Genomic DNA, 6,000 nt, shown 5'->3' on the forward strand with positions numbered 1-6,000 from the left:
ATATATAATATTCATAATTCATTTTGTTGAAGAAGAGATTTCATTTTATGCCAATAAATATGTATGACTATTGGAAGAGAAAAAAGTGTCTGAGATGTGAGCACTGGCAGGAATTATAAGGCATAGTATAGTAAAATAGAATGTGGAGATTATGTCATTGTGCTCCTCTGTGTAAACTATATGATTGAGAAGAAAATGGGAATCATCTTCCCCTGAAATTCATCTTGGAAACCTCTTCAAAAGCATGTTGGAGATGGATGATAAAATTGAGAGGACATAGTTTATTTTATTTGGAAAATCATAATCCCTTGTGAGAGATCTGGGTAAATAGACTTCAGAGTTTTGGCTTTGTTCAAGATTCCTTGACTCATTGGGTGGCTTGAAAAATTGATTCAATTCACTTGAATTCACTACTCTTGAAAATTAGAATAATCATACCTTATAACACTGTACTTGGCACTTGGCCGTTAATTATATTAATAACTAGTGTTTATTGTATGATTACCACGTGCTAGACTACATGCTATACCTACAATTCATTTAATCTTCTCCATACTCTAGGAAGTATGTACAATTATTGTTTCTATTTTATAGATAAGAAAACTGTGGTAGGAGTTTTTCAGTGTATTATAATCATATGTTTACATGTTGGTCTTTTCCTTTGGACCTGAATTTATGAAGGTAGATACTGAACTCCTATAACATCTGTCTCCCATGGTTAGCATAAACTCCGGTTCATAGGGAATCAATAAATATGATCTAATCTGTGTTTCAGGAAGCCACTGTGTGTAGGATGAATAGAAGTGTGGAAAGATGAGATAAGAAAAGAGCTAAGGCTATTTCAATTGTTTAGACAAAATGAAATAAGAACGTGTATTTGGATAACATACATAGAAAAGAAAGGTGAGGAGACATGAAAAGATACATAACTAGTAAGTGATAATTTTTTTAAAAAATTTATTTGAGGGAGAGAGAGAGTGCACACATGTGAGCTGGGGGGAGGGTCACGGAGAGGGACAAGCAGACTTCACGCTGAGCACGCAGCCCAGCATGGGCTTACAACCCTGAGATCATGACCTGAGCTGAAATCAAGAGTTGGCTGTTTAAGCAACTGAGACACCCAGGTGCCACAGTAAGTAGTAAAAGATTTTAAGTAAAAGTAGCAAGAATATGTTTATCAATTAATAAAAGATCATTGAATGTTAGTGCTTTGAGTAGTGATTTGAAGGAGAACTATGGTAAACAGTAAGAGGATAATATAAGCTGCATTTGTTAATTATAAATGATTTTAACAGCTTTTTAAGAGTCTAATTTCAACATCTGTATTTATGGCTATTGATTACTATCTTTTCTCTTGAGAAATGTCAAGATTTTTCTGATTCTTTACATGTTGAATGGTTTGGGATTTGATCCAGGACATTTTGAATATTATGCTATAGACACTAGGTCTTGTTTAAATCCTATGGAGAATGTTTGTTTATTCATTTGTTTTAGTAGGCAATCAAGCAGTTTAGGTCTGGTTGCAGTTCTCTATTCTGCCTTCTATTGCTGTGATTCCAAAGTCAGTTCCACGTTAAAAGCGTTTGCTCTGCTGCTTAGGTCTGTCCCACGCCTGATCACACTCAGAGGGCAGCGTGAGACTCAGGTGGCAGTCCACCCTGCAGATCAGTTCTCAGTGCCTTCTGAAAGCTGATTAGGGTTGGATCCGTGCATGTGCAGCTCAGAGATGGATACAGGAGTTCATATATAGTTTTATGATCACGTTCTTGAACTTCCTTCTCTTCATGAGAATCTTTCCTGCTCCTAGGCACCCCCTTTCTGGTCTTTTGACTGCCAGCTGCAACTTGAGTTTCCCTGGTTGTGCACTTTCTGCAACTGTGTCTGGTACTGGGAACAAGTAGCAAGAAGGTCAGAGAGAAAAGAGCACCAGGGATTTCTCTCAGACTTTTGGATCTAGAGTTCATCCGGCCAGGGAGAAGGGTTCCTTTTCTTCTGAGTTTTAGGTTATTTGCTCAGCTCTTGTTACTTCTGTGCCAAACCCGGGACAAGAGAGAGGGGAAAAAAACCAAAACAAACAAACCAACTCAAAGGATTTCCCCCAATTTTTCTGACCCATAATAGGCCATTTCTTGCTCCTCAGACAGAAAGAGAAGGCTTCTCTCAGAACACTTTCTGTAGGCACCTGTTACATGTTTCTGGATCTCAGGTTGCCCTTGAGTCCAGACTGGGATAAAGTAAATTTAAAGAAAAGGGAAACTGACTCCCAGTTTAGCGGTTCTCAGAGACCTATTTGTCTTCCCCAATAAACTTGCTACAGTTTCCTTTTCAAAGTCCTCAGGTAGCTGCTCTATACATGGTCTCCAAGGGTTTTAAGTTGCATTCAGTAGGAGAGACAGTGTGAGGTATGCTTTCTCCATCTTCTTTGGAAAGTAGAGAGTATTTCTTTGCTTTTAAATATTTTAATGTAGTATTTCTTAAGATGGACTTTCTCTCAAGATGATGCTATAATCAAAATAAAGAAACTTAGCATTCTTATAATACTATTATCTAACCCATAGTCAATATTCAAATTTCATCAGTTGCCCCAATAATTTCCTTTATAGTCATTCTTTTCCCTAATCAAGGATTTATTTAAGGATCATGTATTGAATTTAGTTGTCTTGTCTCTTTATTCTCTTTTAATCTGGTACACTTCTTTTGCCTTTCTTTGTCATTTATGACCTTGATGTTTGAAAGAGTATAGAGCAGTTATTTTGTGTGATATCCTTAAATTTGTGTGTTTGATTTTCCTATTGTTTAGATTAAAGTTAGCTCTTATGGGCAGAAATGCCATACACGAGTCTTTTTGTTTTTTTTTTTGTTTGTTTGTTTTTAATGAACATGACAGGAGGTACATGATGTCTATTTTGTAACATTAGAGGATTGTTATCTTTGGTCACTTGGTTAAGATGTTGCTTAACAGTTTTCTCTATTGTGAAGTAACTATTTTTTGTGAGGATTTTTAAAGGCTGGAGTTTGATAATGATTATGAGATTATAAGGAAAACTCTAGATTAGTGTTGTCCAGTAGAACTCTTTGCAATAATGCAATGATCAGTTCTGCACTGTTCAATATGGTAGCCATTGCCACATGTGGCTACTGAGCATTTGAAATGCAGCTAGCACAACTGAGGAAATTTAAAGAATGCAATTTGAATTTGAAAAAATTCCAGACAATACCCTAGCCTACCATATCCTAAAGAGGTTTTTTTTTGTTTGTTTGCTTTGTTTTGTTTTAATATATCCTGGTTTTCTGAAATGCTCTGTGATAAAAAGAATACGTGGTCAAATAAGTTAGAGATTATTCTAGAGGGCATACTTTGAGAAACACAAGTGCTATATGCTCCCCTCTTGGGATTTAAACATTGTTTTTTCATTTGGCATAGTGCTAAGTGTAGGTAAAATTGTCAGCTAATTATTCTGTGAGTCCCCACAAAACTTCTTAACTGGTTTGCCTAAAAATGACTTGCTGAACAACACAACCAAGTCAGTGGCAAAGGTGGGATTTACACCTAAGCTATTATCTGGCTCCAAAAGCAAAAGTATTTCTGGTACACCAGAAATGATAATGGAGAAAATGCTATTTTCAGATTGCCTCATGACATTTTGTCTAAGGTTGATGAGGGATGAGTTCCTCAAAGACATGTTACTTCCTGTTTGGATTACGTGTTGGCAATGCAAAAACAGGAAATGTTTAGTATTCGCAGAATGTGGTCATCTCAGTCTTTCTAAGGGAAATAATATTAATATTAATGGCCCTTGTCTACTCACAGCATAGCTATCTGTGGATGTGTTTCTATTTAAATAGATGAAATCCCAGAACAGAGTAGTAGGTTAATGCCTTAGTCAAAGTCACTCGGAGCAAATATTCTCATGCAAATATAGTTATCACGAAAGGGCCTAAGTGTCTCTCAAAATCGCACGCAGAATCAGTTGCTGAAGGGAATGTAGGATGGGTAGAAAGTCGGAGGGAAAGAGGCTTGGAGGGGAGAGAAAGCATAACAATATGCATAGAAAAAGAAGTCTTGAGCCAGAGACTAGAGCCAACAATTGGCTGGTTTGAATTAGAGAGGAGTGAGCGGTATACTTTGTCTTCTTCTTTTCCTTCGGTGGAAGTTCCTTTGGGAAGCTCTTTGCCGAGCCAGGTTGGAGAAATTTCATTCCTGGAACTGTTATTTTGACTGGCTTGCCCCAGCGGTTGAGAGCTGTAGTTTGATTTTTTAAGCAAAGGAGCTTTGTCTGGTTCATGAGTTCAAAATTCAGATACAATCTTGAAAGTAGTAACAAGTCATTGTTGTTGTCTGAAGCTATGATTCTTGAAGGTAATTGGGTTTAAAAGCAGAAGTATTTGGGAGATTGATTTCATCCTCAATAAAAATACGTTTTACTTTCTTTTAAGGTACTCAGTAGAAGCTGTGACCCAGAAGTGCCCCCGTAAGACATTACAGATGGCTATTTTCCTGTGCTGCTTGGCATATGTTCAGGAAACCACAGGGGAAAATTGGCTCTGAAACACTTGGGCTTTAAGGTATACGCTGTGATACTTCGTAAGGCTTCATTTTTTTGCCAAATATAACATTCAGTTACCAACTGGAAGTGTAAAAGTTCATATTTTCATGAAAATCTTAGCAATGAGTTTAACAGGCCTGCTTAATTATGTTTCGTTTTTTCCCATCCTTCAGTGGCTACTTAATTTACCACTAGAGGGCATTGTTGGCAGTGCTATCAAGGGAAAGCAAAACAGAGAATCCTGCCTAAATTTATTGAGACCTTTTTCAATCTTCATTTTGGCCACTAAGAAATAATGTACATTCAAAGGCTACTTTACTTGCTATTTTGTTCATACCCCAGATACTTAACTTCTAGACTTTTGTGGGGTGCGTTAATTTAATAAAAGATAAATCATTACAAAAATTCTAAATCTAGAATGGGCCTCCTGCCGCCCCCCCCCTCGCCCCCCATAATATTATACATTCTTGTAATCCTCTTTTGGAATGTTATTGAGCACTTGGGGACTCATTATTTTTTATTTCCTAAATCATGAAACAATTCTATTTTCCAAATCACATTTTCCTGATGTTTGTCAGAGGAGCTTGGAGTGGGAAAGGGCCCATTTGTTATAATAGATGAAATCTCTTATATACTGATGGGCTGTCCGCAATCTAAAAATGATAAGAGACGTTCTTTCCATTTGGGGATAGCTATATTATTTATTGGATACTTTTTATGTAAGAGAAAAGTTTGCCTTTTTGGAATTTATTGTGTTAGATAATATCCTTTACTTGCAAATAATGTTAATGAAATCAGTCATGCTTGGGCAGAAAAAGCAGACAGGGTGTGGGGGAATTTATTGTCAGGAAACAGAGATGGCTTATGGGTTGTGGCTAACATGAAGTCTGGAAACTAGAGATTTGTTGGGACACACTGAGTCTTCTGTGATTGCTCCTCTCTTGATCATTACTTCATTCTGTTTTCTCTGCATATCAGTACTCTCTGCTTCTCACATTCTCAAGGCAAAATAAACTATTTGAATGAATAAACATGAGAAAAGATCTTTTGTTACCTAAGAGCAGGCCATTCCAGGATTCTATGAAGCCTACTACCTCTGGATGATACAATATGTGAAATGATCTGTGGTTCCCACAATTACAGGCTCCCTTCTACATTGCCTTCATGGTGTAGTAGGTATCCCAGTTTGGATGCCTTGTGTGGATTTTCAGGCCCAAGGTTGAGGCGCTCCACAAACTCTTGAATGTGGTGCTTATGGAGGCTCTGTAGGCAGGCAAGGCAAACATATATCTGAAATTATGTATCTATCCCTGTGAAGGTGAATGGCTGGCCTTTTCAAGATGGAGAGGATCCCTGTAGCCAGCTTGCTACTAAGTGGCTGGTTGATTTCTCCAAGGAATGATGCCATTTTGGGAGTTCTGTGTTGGTCTCTGTTGCTGACAAGTTAGATATT

The sequence above is a fragment of the Mustela lutreola genome, chromosome 8 (genome assembly GCF_030435805.1).
Source record: "Mustela lutreola isolate mMusLut2 chromosome 8, mMusLut2.pri, whole genome shotgun sequence".
NCBI classification, from domain to species: domain Eukaryota; kingdom Metazoa; phylum Chordata; class Mammalia; order Carnivora; family Mustelidae; genus Mustela; species Mustela lutreola.